Below are 24,050 nucleotides of genomic sequence, written 5' to 3'. Positions count from 1 at the left end.
AATCTATTAAGCCCATTAAAACCCCTAGATACGACCAGATTCGAGGCCTGATTCCTAACAGGTACAAAGCTATTAAACCTATTAAAACCCCTAGATACGACCAAGTCTAAGGCCTGATTACTAACTGGTATGACGCAATTAAGCAAGCAAAATCTTTGATACGACTAAGATATAGACAAAATCTATCTCGATCTAAAGACAACCCCTAAGATTTCAAATGTACAAGAATCTAAGGATTCACATACATGGGAAAACAATAGACTAAGGAGATCACAAGTTAGATATGTATTCAAAAATATATTGTTATCTCGAGGAGAAAAAACCTAGACCTGACCCCGAAGGCAATTGTTTTAGTCCCTAGGGACTTAATTACAAAAGTATAAAAATATAAACAATAATAATATTATCATCACTAGGGTCCGTCGAATAACTAAGCAGAAGCCACCTCCTCACCATCTCCCTCAGCGTCAGAAGCTTCAGTGGTCTCCGAGGATTCTTGTGAGAACTGAATCTTAAACTTGGCAAGATATGGTTCCCATAACTCTAGTTGCATAAAGGAGAAGTTCCCATCCTGGTTGAAAGCCCAACAACGATAAAGCATCTCCTGCATTTGAGTCGATGACTCTGCAGCTTCCTCTTTGGATTTGGCCTTGATCTTATCAAGTTTCTTTCTGAGCACCTCATTCTTGGCCTCTAGCTAGTCTAGTCGACGACCCACTTCTACGAACTGATTCATGGAAATCCGCTCGCCTTCCTAGGAAGCAGTTGGGGCAGCCTTTGTAGATCGCTCACTCTCCTGGGAGGAAACCAGGGCGGCTTTGGAAAACTATTCGCCCTCTTGGGTGGCACTCAAGGCGGCTCAGATCTCCTCATCCCTAGCTTTAACCAGAGCAATTCCTTGGAGTTGAGCCAAGACAGACTGCAAAAGGATAAGGCAAGTCAAGATAAGTTTAAAAAAAATAAAGGATAAAAGGAAAAGAAAAGTTATAAGGATGAGAAGAACTCACAGTAAGGTTCATCCCCATAGCAGACTCAAGGACGTCCTTAGGAGAACACTCGTCCATAGCCCTCAGATCTTTGGCATTGGCTCTGTAGGCATGTCCAATCATATGGCTCACCATCTCGAACACAGTTCCCCGAAATGCCTCAGGGATCCTTGCCAGGCCAAGTGGCTTAACTAGGATCTATACGGTGGGGGTCTCGCCTTGGATTACTTGGGGAATTGAGGTAGGTACATGTCCAGGAGGAAGGGGTGGAGCTTGGAGAACTGTGACTATTGTCATCGGATGTAAGGGAGGAGTCTTTTGTGGCTGCTCTCAGGTGGAGCTGGCACCTTTGTCCTTAACTGGAGACTCGGTGGAAGCCCCAATCTTGGGAGTGTGTTTCTTTTTTAGTTTGGGCCTCTTCACTACAGGACCAGCTTCGACCCTGCAAGCCTTAAAAGTGCCCCTCAAACCCGGGGCATCTGGCAGATCCATCTCTTCGCCTGAAAAAGAATGAGTAGAAGGTTCAAATATAATAAATAATTAGTCAAAGTAATTTAAAGACAAGAAAAAGAGCAAGAACCCTACCCTCCGAGCTAGGGGAGGAATCTACTACGATCATCTCGAGGTTATGGACTGGGCTAGGCATAACGTCTAACTCTTGGATTAATGGAGGTGGGAGAGAGTCTAAAATTATTACCTCTAGGGTGTTAGGGGGTTTTGGTCCTTCTTCGGGGCTGGACTAATCTACATACTGCCTAAAATCAGGAGCGTATATACTCGACGCAAGGAAGGCCAGGTCCTACGTTTTGTCCCATACTCCTAAAAAATGGAGGACCAAAAATGGAGAGTGTTGTCAACCACAATGGTACATTTGGGGTAGCTAAGGTCATAGCATACCACCAAATGATCCACACACTGAAGGAGTGTTGTGCTTAGGCCCGAGTCAGTAGGGTGACGACTAATGAGTTGGTTGGGGTTGAAGAGAACTAGCCTAAAACTGGCAGTAGCCCGATCTAACTCTCAATATGGGTTACCTTGGTTGGAGGGGATGGCTGCTACCCCAGATGTAGCTCGCTCTACATCAAGCCCCTGATTATCTCCAGGAGCTTGCAAGACATCTTCCTCCTCCTCGATCAGGCTCTAGACCAGCGGTGCCATGTCATCTTCCTCCTTGATGTCTTCGATGGCTGGCAAGAATTCTTGAGGATGGGGGAGCTCGAGAATAACAAGAAGAGGAGCTCGGGTCATAAGAGTCAGCGTCTAGCCCTTGCTGATCAAGTTTCAGGCAACCATGGTGGCATCATTCACAACCTGACGGAAGTCATTCTCCTTTGGAGAAAGACTAGACAAAGTCTCATATTGACCCCAAGGGTCTCAGACCGCTCTGTCCTCATGAATATAGCTGCACAAGGAATGAACTTAGTTAGAATACTTAAATAAAAAAAAAGGTTTGAAAGTGATAAGAAAGTTTACGTGCTAAATTCATATAGATAGAAGACTTACGAGGGCATTTGAAGTATCATTTCTCGCAGTTCTTGAACCCATTTGACATTAAGAACAGATCATTATAGTCATTTAGGTGGCTAAGGAAAGCAATTGAGGTAGTAAAAACCGTCTCCTCGCCCCTTCTGGTCGGGATTGGCCCTCCGGCAGAAGAAATACATGATATTTGCTGGAGTGGGGACCTCCCACTCGTGCCTCAAAAACAGATATTTTAACCCTGCCAAAATTCGATACGAGTTTGGCGGGAGCTGGAACGGAGCCAGTCTGACGTAGTTCAGGAAGTCTACGAAGTACTGGTCTAGTGGGAGGAAGGCACCTACCTTCAGGTGCTCATCACTTCAAGCCCCATAGTCATCTTAGAGAGGGGCACAGCTCTGCTCTCCTTCCAACGGAGGTCGCGCATGGAGGCCATCAGCTCCCATCTCAATCCCATGCTCAACATGATCTTGTTAACTTTCCCCTGTGTCATTATTCGCGTTACTATATGCTCAGCCTCAAAGAATGCGTTGGGGTAGATGATAAGATCCCTCTCCACCACAGGGCCAAAATGAGGAATTGGAGAGTCAGACACAACTGCTTGGGGGGGGGGGGGGGGGGGGGGGGGCTGATTTAGCTCGCATGAAGACAAAGCAACCTATTACTGGCGACCTAAGACAATTACTAGCTATGGCGATAAAGGTACGAAGAGTCGAGGGTTTAAGTAGTTTACTTTTGGGATTTAAAATTTACACTAGCAAAGGTATGTTGTAGCCTCAATGCATGGTTCCCCGCGTGGTCCTAGGCCATGTGCTTTGAGTTCGTGAAATTCCTTGATACTTCGGGATTCGTGTATCAGACTCGTCAGACACACTACTTTTCTTTTGAAAGCGGTTTAATGCAAAACTGCTTAAGGAATCGTGACCCTTAAGCTACGCATAACCAAACCTAAAACCCTTTTGGCTTCTACATCCAAACAGGTATTCTAATCGATTTACCAATAACATTTTCTTGGTAAAACCCATAAAATTTGCCCAGTTTTATGAATACCTTATTTCTAAACAAGCCTAGTCTTGTTCGTTTAGCCTAAACTGAACCCTATTTTTTATTTACACTCAAATGTATCCTAAATGATATTGAGCAAAGAACGTTTTTCGAAGTAGAAAACCCACTAGAAAATCAAGAATTGAAAGATTCAAACTAGGTGAGGAAATATTTACAGTTTATATGTTCAATTCAAAGAAAAGGTCGATATGTCCATAGGAAGCTCCTTGAAAGCATCTTAGAGTCTGAAGGGCGATGAAGGCTTTTGGAAAAGGTTTGAGAGAAAAAGGGAAATTTTGTTTTGTAATGGAAAGTTTTTTAATGCAAAGGTGGTAAGGTTCGGGTCTGATCTCCCTATTTATACATAAACTTTGGGAATTAATTTGGGCCATCCGATTGGGACAGCTCGAGATCCAAAGGCCAAGATTAAATGAGACATACGACAGCTAAAGGTTGACAGGACAGTTGTCACAGTCCTCGATACCCTAACGGACGCCAATTACAGACAGCCACATGTCCAACACTCAAGTAGTAGGCAGGCATAATTTTACATGGAAAAAGCCTAAAAGCCCCTACTGTGCATGTCAGAAAGTGATGACATCAAGCAGGAGCTTGAGGGACAAATGTTGTACCTTAAAAATTAGCACGAGTTCAGTTATTCAGCTCGCGGTACAGTTGGCAAAGGAATATATGGAAAAACAGCCAAGTAGAACCTCTGGTTAGTAATCATGTGAGCAGCTCAAGTTGGGATTGGCAATACGACATATAGGTTATTATCATATCGCCTCTTAGAGTAACGATCCAGTTTGAGAACTATAGTGGCCAGATCCTCCTTTGGGCGCTCTGAAGTTAATTCGATCTAAAGTTCAGATAATCTTTGATCACTAGCTCGATGAAGATATTCAGCTCGTGGCAACCTGGTCAGAACGCATATTGATAGACCCCAAAAGACTTGGATGTTTTTAATACGCTCATTAGTGCCTAGGATGTATTGCACATTTATTATTTATTATCCGATATGGCAGGAATATATTATGTTATCAAATCATATCCCAATGTAAATGAGAATAATATGTATTAAATGTATACCATATTTATTCACACGGTTACCCTAACCTATCCAAGAAATTCCACTATAGATATCATGGATAATGGACAAGGAAGGGGACTACCTTTTTGTATTACTGAAACTCTGCAGAAATTGTGAGAGAAAAGCAATAATACTGTCTCATGGACTATGTGGATTTTAACCACTGAGTCACGTAAAATTGTGTGTGTACGAAAGGTCTCTTATTATTTCATTATGGTTTACAAATAAGTACTAATATCCTTATTAGATTTCTAAATCTATAGTTGGCGAAAAACCGCGTCAATAGAAGACTTTTAAATTTTTGGGATAGCTTAGAATATAGACAATATGTTGCCGAAATTTTAGTAGAGTTGGAGGATTAAATAAATAATTAAATAATAAATAAAACTTTGAATAATTAGAATTAACAAAAATAAATTAAAGAATAAATTAAAAAAATAGATAAATAATTTATTTTAATATTAAAAAATTTAATAATTATAAAATAAATTAAAAAATTACAATTTAATTTAATATTAACAAATTTAGTAAGTTCATTTAATATTAAAAAATTTAAAAATAAATTAAAAATTATAATTTAATTTAATATTAACAAATTTAGTAATTTAAAAATAAATTAAAAAATAGATAAATAATTTAAAAAAATTTAATTTAATTTAATATTACCAAATTTAGTAATTTAAAAATAAATTAAAAAATTTGATAAATAATTTAATAATAAATTAAAAAATTAATTTAAGATTAACAAATTTAGTAATTTTAAAATAAATTAAATTATTAGATAAATAATTAAAAAATAAATTCAAAAATTAGAATTTAATTTAATATTAATAAAATTAATAATTTAAAAATAAATCATTAATTAATTAAGATGAAAAAGTAAGTTTGATCATTAAAAAAACTAATTAAGAAAATAAAAAACAATCAATAAAACAAATTACTATTGGTTAAATTAATTAAATAATAATAAAAATAGAAATTATTAATAATTTTAAACATTATAAAATAAGAGCTTATAAAACATCATAATTTTTTTATGGTATCATAAGATTTTATAAGACATCATAAAACAGCTAGTATTAAAACATATTTCATTTTTTGTTGGTTTTCTTTGGTGATAAAATTTGATCACCAAAGATAGGATAGAAGTTTGACATATTATCACCTAGTGATATTTTTTTCTTAATTAATTTTAATCACGAAAAGTCTTAGACCCATTCGGAGAGGCTTAGTCAGTAATGACTCTTAAATATGTTTCTCCGAATTATCCAGGAAGATATAGGTCTGCATGGCTAGTTTGGATTTGGTGTGTACCTATAATTAGATCTATTACTCATTTTATTGTTTCGTTAGTAGAGATTTTAGTATGTATCTCCTTATTTGTTCTCTTAAGTGGGCAAACTTAGTTTTAGTTTGCGCACTTATGAGAACCATAAGGAGGTGCTGCCAAAATTTTTACATATACGGGACAATTTTAAGAGTGTAGACTAAATTATATTTATACTACAAATCTGAATGGGATAGGTTATTTACTCTTTTAGAAGTGGAGTGAAAATTTGTATTAGGGCACACACACATAGTCAATAATGTTTAATTATTGCTTATTCTTGTATCGTATATGTCGATTGATAAGAGTTGGATGACATCAAGGAATCATAACTGTGATGCTTATTGGAACGGTCTCTAAGCCTTCTTGAAAATGGCAAAAGAACACGTAGACTACGACAGGAGAATTAAATGTTCATGCGTGAGGTGCCTCAATGTTAAACTACAAACTATAGATATGGCGGAGGCTCGTGTCTTTGACAAGGGTTTTCAACAGAATTATCAACAGTGGGTTTACCACGGTGAAGTGGGAGCTAATGTTGCCAATGAGGTAGTTGAGAAGAATGATGATGTAGATAAGATGGTTGACTCGTTGACGATTTATTCTTACCGACAAATGCAAACGAAGTAGATGGTGTGTCTGGCAGTCGAATGGGACAGTATTATGATGAGTTGTTCGACGAGATTGAGGTTGAGTTGTATCGGGTTGTGATTGGATATCATCCTTAAAATTTTTGGCAAAGTTGATGCATTTGAACGTTAGGGGGAAGTGACGAAACATCTTTTTCGATGAATTGTTTAAGTTACTAAAGTTTGCATTTTCAAAAGATAATAATATTCCTCCAACACACTACGAGGGAAAAAAGAAGCTGAGTAAGTTAGGGTTGGGATATCAATCAATCCATGTCTGTAAATATGATTGTTTCTTATTTTATAATGAGTATGCAAGCAAAGATCATGTCCTGTGTGTGGGAGTAGCCGATGGGTCAATGAAAAAAAGAATGTGAGAAAGGTTCCACATAATGTGATGCGTTACTTTCAGTTGACTCCCAGATTAAAGTGAATGTACAGTTCAAGGCATACAGCTAATGACATATTATGGCATCATATTGGGATATCAAAAGAAGATGGGGTAATGTGTCATCCAGTTTATGGGTCTGCATGGAAAGACTTTGACGCCACACATCATGATTTTGCAAAAGATCTCAGAAATGTCCATCTAGGCTTGGCTACCGATGGGTTTAATCCTTTTGGCAACATGAGCTCATCATACAGCATGTGGCCAGTAATTTTGACAAAGTACGATCTCTCCCCTGATTGTGCATGAAGGAGGAGTATTTTATGCTAACTCTCCTCATTCCTAGGACAAAATCACCGGGTAAAGGAGTGGATGTATTTCTAAGACCCTTGGTGGATGAGTTAAAACAATTGTGGATTAACGGGGTTGACACAAGAGATGGCACAAGGATTGAACTGTTCAAGATGCGTGCAGCCCTTCTGTAGACAGTTAACAATTTCCCTGCTCGTAGTAGCTTGTCTGGTTTGAGCGGGCAGGGATACAAAACATGTCCAGCCTGCAACGAAGACACCACTTCCATCCGAGTGATTGGTAAGACATCTTATGTCGGTCCTAGGTGATTCTTGAGGAGTAATCATAAGTATAGAAGGAACAAAGAATTTGATGGCAAAGTTAAGAAAAGAAATCCTCCAAAATAGTTTACTTGTCAACAAATCTTAGATCAAGTCAATGCTTTACCGCTTCAAGTTCCTGGTAAACATGACCAATTTTGGGGGGTGAAGCACAAGCGAGGTGCATAGGAAAGTGATTGGAGGAAAAAAAGTATTTTCTATGAACTTGAATACTAGAGTTCAACCCAATTAAAAAACAACCTAGATTTGATGCATGTCAAGAAGAATATTTGCGACAGTCTCCTTGTGACTTTGTTGCATAATGATAAATCTAAGGATAGCACTAACGCAAGGCATGATTTAAAGAATACAGGGGTTAGGAAATCGTTGTGGATTTATGAGGATGCCAATAAAAGGTTAATGAAACTGCATGCTCCATATGTGTTCACTCCTGAACAGAGGCGAGATTTTTGTCAATTTTTGAGAGTAAAGTTGTCCAGTGGTTTTTGTTCTAATCTTAAGAAAAAATTCACAGACAACGACTCAACCATTGTCGGGTTAAAGTCCCATGATTGGCATGTGATAATGCAATGATTACTTGCAGTAGGTGTTTAGAAGTTTTTACTAGAATCTATATCCACTACCATTACATAATTGTGTAACTTCTTCAAACAAATGTTCTCTAGGACACTAAACATTTCTGATATGGAGAAAGCTAAGGATGACTTAATTATAATTTTATGCAAGATGGAGTTGATTTTCCCTTCAGCATTCTTTGACATAATGATCCATTTGGTTTTGCACTTGTCTGATGAAGCTATATTGGGAGGACTCGTATCTATGAGGTGGATGTCTCATTTTGAAAGATACTTGACAAAATTAAGAGAAACTATGTCAGGAATAAAGCTCGTCCTGAAGGGTCTATAGCAGAAGGATATGTTGCAGATGAGGCTTTGTCATTTTGTTCAATGTATTTCAAAGGTGTGGAAACAAAATTTAATCAGCTTGATCATAATGAAGATGCACCATATGTGAATCGACATATCACAGTGTTTGAATCTCAATGTTGTCCACTTAGAAAGGGAATTCCCATGCCCCTCGACAAAAATACTCAGAATAAAGTTGAGTGGTTCATATTGGATAATTCTCCAGAAACTGAAGTGTATTTAGAGTAAGTAAAACATTAATTTTCACATTCTTCTTTGTTCATTATACTCTTCCCATAATCTTCACACTATTAATTAATTAACAGGGAATACCTAACTGAGGTGCAACAAAGATTTGTGGTTGCTAATCATAAATTAACACAAAAGAAATAGTTTTGTTCATGGTTTCATAAGAAAGTAACTTGTACTTAGAAAATTGTTTACTAAAAGTCACATTCTCATTCTAATATATTTCTTTATTTTTAGATATATGACATGCACCAGCTCGAGTCATTAGATCATGCTGATGAATTGTTATCTTTAGCATTTGGGTCGCATCCATTGGCCTACTCCTATCAAGCATGTAAACTGAACAAAGTTTGACTTGTTTCATACAATCAAGATCGAAATCTAACTACAATAAATACTAGAGTGTGTGTTGCTGGAACAAAAGGTTTTAATTATTACGGACAACTTGAAGAAATACTCCAGTTGTCTTTTAGTGGTGCTTATTCGGTGGTATTATTTAGATGTGAATGGTTTAATACAAATCCAAAAAAGAAGAAAACCATCACTGAAAATAATATCACTAGTATCAACGTTAGCGGTGAATGGTATAAAGATGAACTGTTCATACTAGCTATCTAAGTGAAAAAGATATTCTACATCGATGATCCTGTTAGAGGAAGAGATTGGAAAGTTGTCCAAGAATTGAATCATCGTCAAGCTTGGGACTTTCTAGGCGCTTGAGATATGATTAATGATGTTGATGTTGTACATGACACCAACTTATCAAATTTTGTTTTGACAGTGGATCTCGGAGAGTTGGTTGTTCAACAATTTGATGCACCAGCGACCCAAGTCAACACTGCCGACCGACCTTCTTCAATTGTTCAGAATGATGATGGATTTATTAATTACGATGAAGATGATATGGCAGACAATATATAAGAAGCAAAAGATAAGGATGAATTGCTTGTCGACCTTACTGATTATAACATTGATGATGTGTGCTCGATTGATGTTGATGTAATTAGTAATGATAGTTATTCATCTACTTAGTTTTGTATCTCTGTAAAAGTATTATACATATTGAGAAATAAAAAGTTTGTTTCTGAATAGCAGGTTTCAAAGTACGTAATCAATTAAAATAATACTCACTAAAATGAATTATAAATAATAATTAAATATTAAAATAGATAGGTAAAATTATTGTCATGTTAGCAAATGCCAGCTAATGTGGCTAGAGCCCACGGTGGTGACGCTTGCGGTGCTCCTCCACCGAATCCTACTAGGATCCTCACTTCATGCAAGTCAGGTAATTATTTTTACTTCTATTCAGTCAAATATGTTTATTCTGTATATACTAATATTCTATGTATTATTAATAAAAAAAATACAGGAATCTCAACTAAGAGAAAGGGTCGTGGCATAGCTATTGGAAAAGATCTAGATGAGAAACGACATAAAAATGGAAAACCACTTGAAGTAACGTTTTTCCTACGAACATACAAGGTTTATGGGGACGATCACGGTGCTTTTGTCGGCCTCGTGGGCACCCAAATTAAAAAGTTCCTGGATATTTCAATTCATGAGAAACAGTGCCTAAACAATTCAAGGAAAAAGTTCTTGGTATAATCTACGTAAAAAAAAATATTAAATGATTTTTTTAAAATGTGTCTTTAATATAATATATATATATTATTAATATTTTTATTTTTCAATTTAGTGGTATTATCAAATAGAGGGTTGCGAGGATTTGTTAAAGTGTATAGAAGGTATCAATCGAGAGATGAAAGACCGATACCGTAATAGGAAAACAATAAGACATGAGAACTTTGAGAAATACTACAAAGGACCAGAGGATTGGGACAAGGTTCTAAACAACCCAACCAAGGATGTTAACAAGGAGGAGTGGAAGCAGATCTATCAGTTATTTACCAGTCTGAAATTTATTGCGCTCTCCCTAAATCGGAAGAAACAAAAGTATTTTACAACGCAGGGTACAAAATCGTCGGTGGCCATCCGTCATGAAAGAGTAAGTGAAAGTTAAAATGTTATCAAAATTATTTTCTTGTAAATTATATGTTCTTTAACATTTGGGTTATATTTTTTAGGCGAACCCGAACCTTATTGAGTCATGGAAGGAATACCACTAGAAGAAAACAACAAATGATTTTGTAAAAGACGATGCTCACCAAGATTATGTAAGTTTGAATTATGTTTTTTAATATTAATAGTGTTATATTTATTGTTAGTGTCTCTAATGTTTTCTGAAAATAGGAAAAACTGAAGGTTGATTTTGAGTTACAAACTCATAAAGCATCCGGTGTTGCTTCCAATGATAATGGTTCGATAACAGTTGATCAATTGGAGGTGCTACATAAAGTACTGGGCCAAAGGCGTTGACACGAGCGAGGAGTGGGCCACAAATTGAAGGGGTCGGGGTCATCATATACCCAGCACTCCCACTTCAGCGAATCTCAAGCCCCTCCTCAACGTTCATCAAAACAAATTAGAAAATTTGGAGAATAAACTAAAGAATTTGACTGACCAAGTCAATTTCTTCCACCAAACATTCAGACGCTGCCTATGCCTGATAGCGACAATATTTCTGAGCTTCATCTTCTCAACCTCCAGCTCCAACCTATCCTTCCATGTACGGGGCAAAGTCGTCTCAACCTATGGCACCTCCATACATGTACGGAGAAACACCATCACCTCATTCGTGGTCGATTCCACCGTCGTCGCAATTTTCGTATCCCTACATGTATGGAGTAGGATCATCCACATTACCTCCTCAATATACCTGCCCGATGTCGCCGCCACAGCCACCATGCCCACCAAAGCCACCAAAACCGCAATAGGAAGACAATATGGAGGATGAGGAAGCTAATTTAGGAGACTAGATTTATATTATTGTTAGTTATTGTTACATTATATTAACAATATGGATATTTGTTATCTTAATGAACTAATTTGAATATTTAATATAATATTTTGATTTTTCATATATTTGTTTTCAATGATTTAAATTTTAATTAATAATTTTAATTTGAATTCACTATTAAAATAATTTATTATTCTTTTATAAATAAAATGGTATTAGGGGCGACGGTGTCGCCCCCCCTAATTATCAAGTATTAGGGGTAGCTGGTGACATATCAGGGGCGACACATCGACCAAAAGTTATGCCACATGTGAAAAAATTTAGGGCGACATCTTAACTTTTAGGGGCGACGCTGTCGCCTCTGATATTGTAATATTAGGGGCGACCCATTAGTCATCCCTAATGTACACCATTAGGCATATTTTATTAGGGGTGACACATCAGAGGCGACTTTTATGGTTATTAGGGGCGACATGTGTCGCCCCTAAAACTGACTTTTGTTGTAGTGGCACCCAGCTGGAGCTGGAGCACCACCCATGCCTTAGGCTCGTTGGAAAGAGAAAGTTGAGCCTTCTCGGAAGAGAAAGAGGACTCATCGGGCCTTCGAGCCCATTTATGTTCTGAGGAGGGCAATCGACCCTGAGTACCATGGTGCCCAAGGACAACACTAGGCCACCAGCGTCCCTGGAGCCCAAGGCCTTCCACCCAAGCACGTCGCGACAGACCGCGCCAAGCTTGGAGGTCGTATCCCACCAATGCCTTGCCAACCCCAAAGGAACCCTGGACAAGGGGCCAATAGAAGAAACGTCTCCGCTAATCAAGGACAAGGAATACAAATATTTTGAGGGAGAAACAAAAGTAGGATTCCTCGAGGATGGCTATCGCTGCAATGTACAACTCAACCTGCGATATGACATGAATGCTCGCAGCAATAGAGCAGCTCCTAAGGACCACCCCTGGAGATAGCTGCAACCAGAGCTCCAAGACAACCTCAATGCTTGGACGAGAGAAGTAATGCCTAACTAGAGGGCATATCTGGCATAGAGTGCCAACCAAAACCAGGACCCTCTTCTCGTAGATTTGGAGAGTTTGAAGAAAATAATATTATAGATGTCCAGGAGACAGGACCATGACTCTAACTCGGAGGATGGAGATGGGGATCCATGTTCCCCACACATTATTGATTCCCCATTACCTCAAGGCTTCAAGATGCTGGATATTACTCCCTACAGCAGAGTCACAGACCCTTCCGACCATCTCTCTAAGTTCAACAGATTGATGTTTGTCCACCATTTCTCCAAGGACACAAGATGCCATGTCTTCCCGTTAACCTTGACATGGACTAGTAGACGATAGTTTAAGAAGCATCAGCCAGGATCAATCCTCTCCTGGCCCCAACTCTTCAATGCCTTCCGAAATCAATTTATAGTTGCTCAAAAGGTACACTTTGAGGTCAATGCTTTCGCCAATATAAAGCAAAGACCTCTCGATACCCTAAAGGCATACATCAAGCGCTTTAAGGAGGAAGTAGCCAGGACCAAGAGGGTCGATGATGGCCAAAAATTAATAGCCTTACAAGTTGGCATCCGACTAGGTTCTCCACTATGGGAAGACCTTTAGTGGAGAGATATGCCACAGGCTCGACGACATCATATGTCGGGCCCAGGAATATATTCACTGGGAAGACGCCCAAATTGGAGCATTTGGAGGAACAATTTCCTTCCCAACTCCTAAAATCTCATCAGCCATGGCTCCAGGGTCGCAGTCTCACCATACACTCCAACACAAACGAGTGTAGTGAGTGTCCCACAGTAGAATCCAGATGTTCCCCAATCTGGTATTAGTGCCACTCATTCTGGGTATGGAACATCTCCCACTATATACAATGCCTTCTAGCCTGCATTCAGTGCTTTAATAGCAACTCTTGCCCACTCAACAGCACCCAGCGAGGGTCCCAGCAGGAGCAAATGCGGGGGAAATGGCAAGGGCAAGAAGCCCAAGAGAATTGAAGCTCTCGATGATAAGTATACTCCTAAGTATTCTGAGTACATAGACTTGGTCGACACTCGGGAAAACATTTTCCTTGCCAAAGAGCAGTAAATCCACTACTGAAAACCTTAGCCCATCTGGAGGGACCGGGAATAAAGGGACTCAATGAAGTTCTGCAGATTCCACGATGAAGTTGGACACAATACCAACGAATGCAGACAACTTCGAGATGAGATTGAGAATCTCATCAAGTTAGGACATCTTCACCAGTACACCAGGGCTAGAGCACACTCTGCTCAGGCTCCGGCCATGGCTTTTCCTCCTTCGCAATAGGTGGTGCCTCCCTGGGCCCCATGCTAAGTGTCTTCAGCATCACAACAGGCAACCCATGGTCCTCCTTCGATGAACAAAAGAGTGGGGACAATATTTGGAGGACCCCACTTGGGGGGCACGTCAAGGGGTTCACAAAATCATTATGCAAAGCCCTAAATCACGATGCTAAAGTACTAGCATTGGCCCAACTCCCATCACAAATGTTCGGATGACGGAATAAGTCATCACCTTCTCCAAGGATGATGCTCAAAGAGTGCACTTCCCCCACCACAATCCATTGGTGATCGAGAGCCAAATTTCTAACAAGATGGTGGCTCGAATCCTGTTGGATAACGGTAGTTCCATGAACATCCTGTTTAAGTCAACCTTCAAGAAGAATGGGTTGATGACAAGTGGCATTTCCCCGTGCACCTCAACACTGGTTTTATGGTGAATGTCTGATTCCAGTGGGGCAGATCATGCTTTCAGTGAGACTTGGAGAAGTGCCTCTCCATGCCTTCAAGTACTACACCTTTGTGGTGGTGGATAGCTCCTCTGCCTTTAACGCCATCATGGCACGTCTATCCATGGTGGAGTTTGGGGCGACCACCTTAATTCACCATCTGTGCATGAAGTTCCCCACAGAGGCAGGAATAGGCACCATTCGCAGGGACCAGAAGGAGGCCCGCTAGTGCAACAACGTGTCGCTGAAACATCCGGTGATGGTAGTTGAAACAGTATCCCCTGAGTAGCCTCCTCCAGCAGAGGTGGAGGTCTAGGTTGTTCGAGATGAAAGGGAGTCCGATGAGTTGGACCCTAGGGTTGGAGATAATAAGGCTATCGAGCCCGTGGAGGAAGATGATGAAGTCGCCCTCGACAGCTCCAACCTCGAAAGAAAGACAAAGGTCAGGAAGAATCTCAAGGTGGAGATCCGAGAAGCTTTGGTGATCTTTCTTAGGGAGAACATGGATGTCTTTTCCTGGTCCCATGTAGACATGATGGGCATTAACCCCAACATTATTTGCCATGCCTTGAATGTGAATCAAAATGTAGCCCTAGTACAACAGAAGAGGAGGACAATGGACCCAACCAGGGTGGATGCCTTAAAGGCAAAAGTTGATAAACTCTCGCGAACAGTTTCATCCTAGAAGCCCAGTACCCAAAGTAGTTGGCAAACCAAGTGTTGGTGCCTAAGCCTAACGACACTTGGAGAACGTGTATCGACTTCTCCGACCTCAACAAGGCATGCCAAAAGGATTGCTTTCCTTTGCCAAAAAATCGATCAGATGGTTGATGCTAACTCTGGATACGAGCTTCTATTGTTTATGGACGCTTACTCGGGGTACAACAAGATATCCATGCATGTCGTGGATTAGGAGCACACCAGTTTCCAAATAGACAAAAGCATCTATTGTTAGAAAGTGATGCCTTTTGGTGTCAAGAATACTGGTGCCACGTACCAAAGGCTGGTAAACAAGATGTTCAAAAACTAGTTGGGCCAGAACATGGAGGTATACGTGGATGACATGCTGGTGAAGTTATAGCAACCCCCAACCATGTGAAAGATTTTCCAGAAGAATTTTCATCCCTCCGCAAGTTTGGGATGAAGTTGAATCCCCAGAAGTGCACGTTTGGGGTAGCCTCTAGGAAGTTTCTGGGATTTATTGTCAGTGCCCAAGAAATTGAGGAAAATCTCTAGAAGATAAGAGTTTTGATTGAGATGACATCCCATAGAAATCACAAGGATGTGCAAAGCTTAACTAGTCGGATAACATCTCTCAGCCGCTTTGTCTCTAAGGTTACCGATAAGTGCATTCCCTTCTTCAACAGCCTCCGAGGAGGTCAGCGGTTTGAATGGATGGAGTGGTGTGAATAGGCACTCAACCAATTGAAGGTTCATATGGAGAATCCTCTAATTCTGTCAAAGCCCGTAGATGGAGAACCCATTGTTATATTATTTTATAATATAATGTAATATTATATTATATTATAATATAATGTTTTAGATTAAATAAATGTGACAAAAGTGTCACATATTGTAACATATAATAGAGAGTTACAATATATAGATATATGAGATATATCTAATTATGTAACATATTTGGTGTTACAAATTTGTAACTTCCAAATATTACCCTTTATTGTGTAAATTTGGTGTTACACAATTTTGAGATGAATTTCATAAAGCCATATGTGAAATGACTATTAGAGATATAATTTTAACCCCAATAATGTGTTTTGGGGGTTACAAAATCATTTGGGAGGGTTTGGAACCGTTTGGAAAAACAACACATTTTCATGTGCTGAAATTGATTAGTGGCCGCGACTACAGAATGTTGGTGGCCACGACCTGTGGGACAGAGAGAAGTGGTCGCGGCCATTGATGTCCCTGGCCGCGGCCACTGATGTCCCTGGCCGCGGCCACAGGTGTATTTCTTACCAAATTTTCAGTTTTTTCAATCTTTGTTGAACGGCTCAAAAAACCCAAATAACTCCCAAATCATATTTTTAATTCCGTAATAATCCAATTAATCATTGGTAACAGCCATGGGGGTTGGTGGAATTTGAAATTCAAAGAGTGTCTCTAAACTCTATAAATAGGAGCCTATCGCTCACTTGAAAGACACAACTTTTCTATCCATTAGAGCACTTGGCTAGAAACACCTTGAGGCTTGATAATTCCATAAAACATTTCCAATATCTGAGAGAGATCCCTTAGTGCTTGAGTTAGGGGGAAATAAGCTTTTGGACAAAGGTTTTAAACCTTGTTCAAGTTGGTGATCCCCAACACTCTTCACTTAGGTTGTGTAAGTGAGAGTTTACTTTTGTTTCTGTTCTTATATTTTATACTATTGCTTTTCTTCTTATTCTCTTGTTCTATTTACTTGTAACTTTTGTTTAGAGTTGTAATCTTCCTTTCTTTTGTTTCAAACACCTTTACTTTACTTGTAATCTTTTGCTTAGAGTTGTATTTTCACTATTCTCTTCTTCTTCTTCTTCTTCTTCTTCTTCTTCTTCTTCTTCTTCTTCTTCTTCTTCTTCTTCCTTTTCTTTGTTTATTTGTATTTTCAGTTATAGAGTTGCAACTTTATTTAATCAATCATTATTTATTTGTAAAATATATTGCATAGAGTTGTATTTTCTCACCATTTCCATTGAGGCAAATATATATTTTCCTAACATTCAAAAGCTTACCCTTGTTTGTTTCAATGGAAGGTGAGACCATCAAGATAATGAATCAAGACCTAGTGAGGTTGGATAGGTTTGATGGATCCAATTTCACTAGGTGGCAAGACAAGGTGAGATTCTTTTTGACCACTCTCAAAATCGTCTACATTCTAGAATCCACTCTAGAACCTCTCCCAACGCCATCCGACAAGGACACTCCCGAGGAGGTGGAGAAAAGGAAGAAGAGGGAGGAGGACAATCTCCTTTATAGAGGTCATATCCTCAACGCCCTTTCCGATAGGCTCTATGACCTCTACACCGAGACCAAATCAGCCAAGGAGATATGGGATGCACTTGAGACAAAGTTCAAGGCGGAAAAGGAAGGTACCATAAAGTTTGTGATATCTCAATACTTTGATTTCAAATTTTTTGGTGATAAAACTATTTTCCTCAAATACATGAATTGCAAATAATTGTTAACAAACTGAAAGTGTTGAAGAATAAGCTTCCCGAGGCCTTTCAAGTTGGTGCTATAGTGGCTAAATTACCACCAATTTGGAAGAGTTATAGGAAAAGAATCCTTCATAAAAATGAGGATTATTATTTGGAGGAAATCCAAAACCATATTCGAATCGAAGAGGAATCGATATGTAGAGATAAACTTGTGGAGGGGTCTAATGGAGAGACTTCCAAAGAAAATGCGGTGTCACAACCAAAACATCCCAAAAACAAAAGGAAAAAGGGTAACGAGAAACCATTGGGTCCAAAAACCAACCCAAACAAGTTTAAGGGTGAGAAAGGTCCTTGCTTTGTGTGTGGGAAAAATGGTCACTATGCTAAAGAGTGTAGGCATAGAAAAGACCAACAAGGACCTAAGGTGAATGCAACTCAAGAGGAAAGCATAGTTGCTACCCTTAGTGAGGTGAATGCGCTCCAAGGAAAGGTGAAAGGGTGGTGATATGATACATGTGCCGCCGTCCATGTCACCTATGACAAATCATTGTTCAAGACCTTTGAAGAGTGAAAGGGCAACCATGAGATTCAAATGGGCAATGAGGGCAAATCCAAGGTACTTGGGAAAGGTACCATTGAAGTCTTTTTCGCCTCTGGCAAGAAAGTTACATTAGTGAATGTACTTTATGTTCCCGAAATGAGTAGAAACTTGGTAAGTGGTAATTTACTTGGCAAGTCCGGCATTAAAGCTGTTTTTGAGTCCAGTAAACTTATACTTACCAAATCAAAGGTATTTTTGGGACAGGGGTACTCTTGTGAGGGTATGGTTAAATTGTGCACCAATGATGTAACTTTCAATGTTATCAATAAAAATGCTAATTCCGCCTATATTTTTTAGTATGATTCTTTATTTTTGTGGCATCTTAGACTATCGCATATAGGTTTTTCAACCATGAAAAGAGTAGTAAAATGTGGTATGATTGCATGCAATATTAAAAACTATGGTAAATGTGAAACATGTGTTAAGGCAAAAATGATTAAGAAACAATTTCCTAGTGTAGAAAGATCTTCTAATTTAATAGATTTAATCCATAGTGATCTTTGTGAATTAAATAGTGTTTTAACTAGAGGTGGTAAAAGGTATTTTCTTACTTTTATAAATGATTTTAGTGGATATACCTATGTGTTTCTTTTAAAGCATAAAGATGAAACTTTTGATGCTTTTAAATTATATAAATTAGAAGTTGAAAATCAACTAAATAAAAAGATTAAGGTGCTAAGAAGTGATAGAGGGGGAGAGTACTTCTCTAATGAATTCAATACATTTTGTGAAGAAAATGGTATAATTCATGAGTGCACCACACCTTATACACCACAACACAATGGTGTTGCCGAAAGGAAAAATAGGACTTATCTAGAGATGATAAATTCTATGTTGGTGTTTTTTAAGTTGAATTTCAACTTATGGGGTGAAGCGTTATTAACCACTTGTCACATTCTTAATCGAATATCGATGAAGAAAAATGAGATATCTCCATATGAGTTATGGAAAGGAAGAAAACCCAACATAGGGTACTTCAAAGTGTGGGGGTGTCTTGCATATTGCAAGAAAAACGAACATAATAGAACAAAGTTAGGTTCAAGAGCCATAAAGTGTGCTTTTTTTTGTTATGCCAACAATAGTAAAGCTTATAGGCTATTAGACTTAGAGTCTAATATTGTGATTGAATCTAGAGAAGTTGAATTTTTTGAGAATATGTTATGTGACAACAATTCTCAAGCTTCAACGTCTCTAAAGGAGAATTTGTTATATGAGAAAAATTCTCAAGCTTCTACATCCAAAGTTGATTCTCAAGAGGAGAATTCTCAAAAGAATGTAAAGCAACCCTTTGAACTTAGAAGAATTCAAAGACTTAAAAATGAGAAAAGTCTAGTAATGGATGAGATAGATTCTCAACGAATTTCATTCTACATGGTAGAAGGAAATAGAGAGAAAGTGATTAGGAAAATCCCTATTGTACTTCTTGTTGAGGATGATCCTAAGACTTATAGAGAAGCTATGCAATCCAGAGATAGTGCATTTTGGAAAGAAGCCATCAATGATGACATGGATTCCATTCTTTCCAACAACACTTGGGAATTGGTAGATCTCCCACCGTGGTCTAAACCAATTGGGTGTAAGTGGGTATTTAGGATTAAATACCACACTGACGGCACTATCCAAACCTTTAAAGCTACAATAGTAGCTAAAGGGTTTAGGCAAAAAGAGGGTATTGATTATTTCAATACCTATGCGCCTGTTGCAAGAACAACTTCTATAATAATTTTGTTCACTTTAGCTTCTATACAAAACTTGTATGTTCATCAAATGGATGTCAAAACAGCATTCCTTAATGGTGACCTCAATGAGGAGGTCTATATGGAACAACTCGAAGGGTTTGTCCTACCAAAATATGAACATAAAGTATGTAGACTTGTAAAATCCTTATATGGATTGAAACAAGCTCCTAAACAATGTCATGAGAAATTTGATCAAGCCATCATGTCTAATGGGTTTATACATAACAATGGAGACAAGTGTTTGTATTCCAAAACTTGTAAGGGATATGTGATCATTGTTTGCTTATATGTGGATGACATGCTTATTCTAAGTGATAGCATGAAAGGGATAGAAGAAACGAAGAAGTTTCTATCATCAACTTTCAAGATGAAAGATCTTGGAGAAGTTGACACCATACTTGGTATCAAAGTAAAGAAACATAGTGGGGGTTTTGCGTTGGGTCAAACCCACTATGTTGAAAAAGTATTGAACAAATTTAACCATCTCAAGGTTAAAGATGCCAATACTCCATATAGAGAAGAATGAAGGAAGAGCGGTGGCTCAATTGGAGTACGCTAGTGCTATAGGGAGTCTAATGTACGCTGCCCAATGTACTAGACCTGATATAGCATTTGCGGTAAGTAAACTTAGTAGGTTTACAAGTAATCCAAGTATCGATCACTGGAAGGAGATTGGAAGAGTCCTAGGTTATCTCAAGAAAACCAAAGGACTAAGCCTTCACTACTCCAAATTTCCTTCAATCATAGAAGGATATACAGATGCAAGTTGGATATCAAATCTTGGGGACAACTTGTCCACAACTGGTTGGGTATTTACACTTGGTGGAGGTGCAATTTCTTGGGGTTCCAAGAAACAAACCTGTATATCTCATTCCACTATGGAAGCAGAGTTTATAGCTCTAGCTGCTACCGGTAAAGAGGCTGAATGGTTAAGGGATCTGTTGATAAAGATACCCCTAATCAAAGAGAATGTATCCACTATATCGATACATTGTGATAGCCAAGCAACATTGGCTAGAGCATACAGCGGAGTGTATAATGGGAAGTCTAGACATATTAGTCTAAGACATGGATATGTAAGAGAATTGATTCAAAGATGAGTCATCTCAATATCCTATGTGAGAACAAGTGAAAATCTGGCGGATCCTTTCACTAAGCCACTAACGAGGGATTTAGTGGCCACATCATCTCGAGGGATGGGACTTAAACTCCCTAAAGAGATTCATGATTGATGGTAACCTATCTTAACACTAGTTATTCAACTAGTGTTAGGTTCAATAGGTAACAACAAGTCAATCAAGTGAATATTAGTTGTACTCAAAACAAGTCCCATCTGAGATATTGAGTACGTGTGAGTTACCAAGTTGAGGGTTAAAACCGAAAGGTTTTTTAATAGAATTCAGTTTTGTGAAGACAGGTATTTTTGGTAACAAAATACTATAAGAATTTTACCTATATGGACCAAGGGGTGGTGCCACCTCTCATGAGAATTGGGAGTATTCTCAAGAAGATCCATGAATGGAAAGTGCACATGGCCATTAACAGTGCAAAGCGAGACATAGAGGTCTCAAGTGAACATTGTAAAGGTGTGTGTGTTATCACCGATTTGTTATCATGAAAAGATGGTTCAATGCCTAGTGCAACCAAATTTTCGACAAATTTTGTGATAATTACACTATAGTAAAGTTCAAGTTGAAAAACATTTTTCTTTATGCACTAATGCAATGACTCCTATAAGAGAGAGTTCTTATTTAATCAAGTGGGGGATATGTTATATTTTAAATATAATGATTGATTAAATAAGTGTTACAATAGATAACTATTTAATCTAGTGGGGGAATGTTATATTATTTTATAATATAATGTTTTAGATTAAATAAATTAGACAAAGAGTGTCACATATTGTAACATATAATACAGAGTTACAATATTTAGATATATGAGATATATCCAAATATGTAACATATTTGGTGTTACAAATTTGTAACTTCCAAATATTACCCTTTATTGTGTAAATTTGGTGTTACACAATTTTGAGATGAATTTCATAAAGCCATATGTGAAATGGCTGTTAGAGATATGATTTTAACCCCAATAATGTGTTTTGGGGGTTACAAAATCATTTGGGAGGGTTTGGAACCGTTTGGAAAAACAACACATTTTCATGTGTTGAAATTGGTCAGTGGCCGCGGCCAAAGAATGTTGTTGGTCATGGCCTGTGGGACAGAGAGCAGTGGCCGCAACCACTGATATTCCTGGCCGCGGCCACAGGTGTATTTCTGACCAAATTTTCAGTTTTTTCAATCTTTGTTGAACGGCTCAAAAATCCCAAATAACTCCCAAATCTCATTTTTAATTCCATAATAATCCAATTTATCATTGGTAACAGCCATAGGGGTTGGTGAAATTTGAAATTCAAAGGGTGTCTCTAAACTCTATAAATAGGAGCCTATTGCTCACATGAAAGACACAACTTTTCTATCCATTAGAGCACTTGGCTAGAAACACCTTGAGGCTTGATAATTCCATAAAGCATTTCCAATATTTGAGAGAGATCCCTTAGTGCTTGAGTTAGGGGGAAATAAGCTTTTGGACAAAGATTTTAAACCTTGTTCAAGTTGGTGATCCCCAACACTCTTCACTTAGGTTGTGTAAGTGAGAGTTTAATTTTGTTTCTATTCTTACATTTTATACTATTGCTTTTCTTCTTATTCTCTTGTTCTATTTACTAGTAACTTTTGTTTAGAATTGTAATCTTCCTTTCTTTTGTTTCAAACACCTTTACTTTACTTGTAATATTTTGCTTAGAGTTGTATTTTCACTATTCTCTTCTTCTTCTTCTTCTTCTTCTTCTTCTTCTTCTTCTTCTTCCTTTTCTTTGTTTATTTGTATTTTCAGTTATAGAGTTGTAACTTTATTTAATCAATCATTATTTATTTGTAATATATTGCATAGAGTTGTATTTTCTTACCATTTCCATTGGGGCAAATACATATTTCCTAACACCCATCCTCCTCTACATGGCTATCCATTGAACGCCATTAGTGTCGCCTTATTTCACAAGAAAGACTGCATCCAACACCCCATTTATTACATAAGCTAGAGACTCCTTGGGGCCAAGTCTAGATACTCGGTTATGGAGAAGCTAACTTTTTTCCTAATGGTAGCTTCTTGGAAGCTCAGGCCCTACTTCCAGGTGCATCAAATCTGGTTCCTCACCAAACAGCCTTTAAGGCAAGTCTTCCAGAAGCCAGAGTCCTCCGGGAGGCTCCTCAAGTGGGCAGTCTAACTGAGCCAATTTAACATCACTTACCACCCAAGGACTTCCATAAAGCGACACGCACAATTATGGGAATGGAGTTGTTCATCTCAACTACCATGCACTGTTCAAATGGGTGAGGACCACCACAATTATGACATACCGCTTGGATTTGCATGACTTTAGTGGCCATAGAATTTTGTTTCAGTTGCTTGGTCAATGATGCAACCTGAGCAGTGAGAGTAGTAATAGCATCCAGCTCATGCATAACAGCTACCTTATTATTTCTATCCCATTCACTAGGCCACTGATAGTTATGCATGGTCATTTCTTCAAGCAATTCATAAGCCTCATTAGCACTCTTTCTCATGAATGCACCACCTGCTGCAGCGTCAATAATGGTGCGAGTCATCCCACACAAACCATTGTAAAAATTATGGACTAGCATCCATTTTTCAATCCCATGATGAGGACACTTCCTTAAAAGCTCCTTAAACCTCTCTCATGCATCATAAAGAGACTCTCCATCAAATTGAGAGAAGTTAATAATTTCCCCTCTTAACTTTGTAGCCTTGGATGGAGGGAAACATTTAGCAAGAAATTTTAGAGCTAATGCCTACCATGTAGTGATTGAGTTGGCTTGAAGAGAGTTCAACCAACTTTTAGCTCTATCCCGCAAGGAGAACGAGAATAATCTCAGTCTAATAGCATCACCGGTGACCCCATTATATTTAAAAGTTCCACAGAGCTCCCAGAAATTGGCTATGTGTGTATTGGGATCCTCAGTAGGGAGTCCACCAAAATGGACAGTAGACTGGACCATTTGTAGAATCGCCGGCTTAATTTCAAAATTATTGGCTGCAACTGCCGACGGTTGGATGCATGATTGTATTCTAGTAAGAGCGGGGATCACATAGTCCCTGAGTGTGCGAATTGCTGG

At 38.4% G+C, this 24,050-nt stretch overlaps 1 non-coding gene across 1 annotated transcript; it reads left to right on the top strand.

The window, feature by feature from the left end:
* Positions 1 to 23,568: 23,568 nt before the first annotated feature.
* On the top strand, positions 23,569 to 23,675 carry LOC133787546 (small nucleolar RNA R71). The gene has a single exon (XR_009872562.1). It is a non-coding gene; the product is annotated as a small nucleolar RNA R71 (small nucleolar RNA).
* Positions 23,676 to 24,050: the final 375 nt, after the last annotated feature.

This window comes from Humulus lupulus, chromosome 6 (genome assembly GCF_963169125.1).
Source record: "Humulus lupulus chromosome 6, drHumLupu1.1, whole genome shotgun sequence".
NCBI lineage: Eukaryota > Viridiplantae > Streptophyta > Magnoliopsida > Rosales > Cannabaceae > Humulus > Humulus lupulus.
This window is presented reverse-complemented; position numbering and strand designations above follow the sequence as displayed.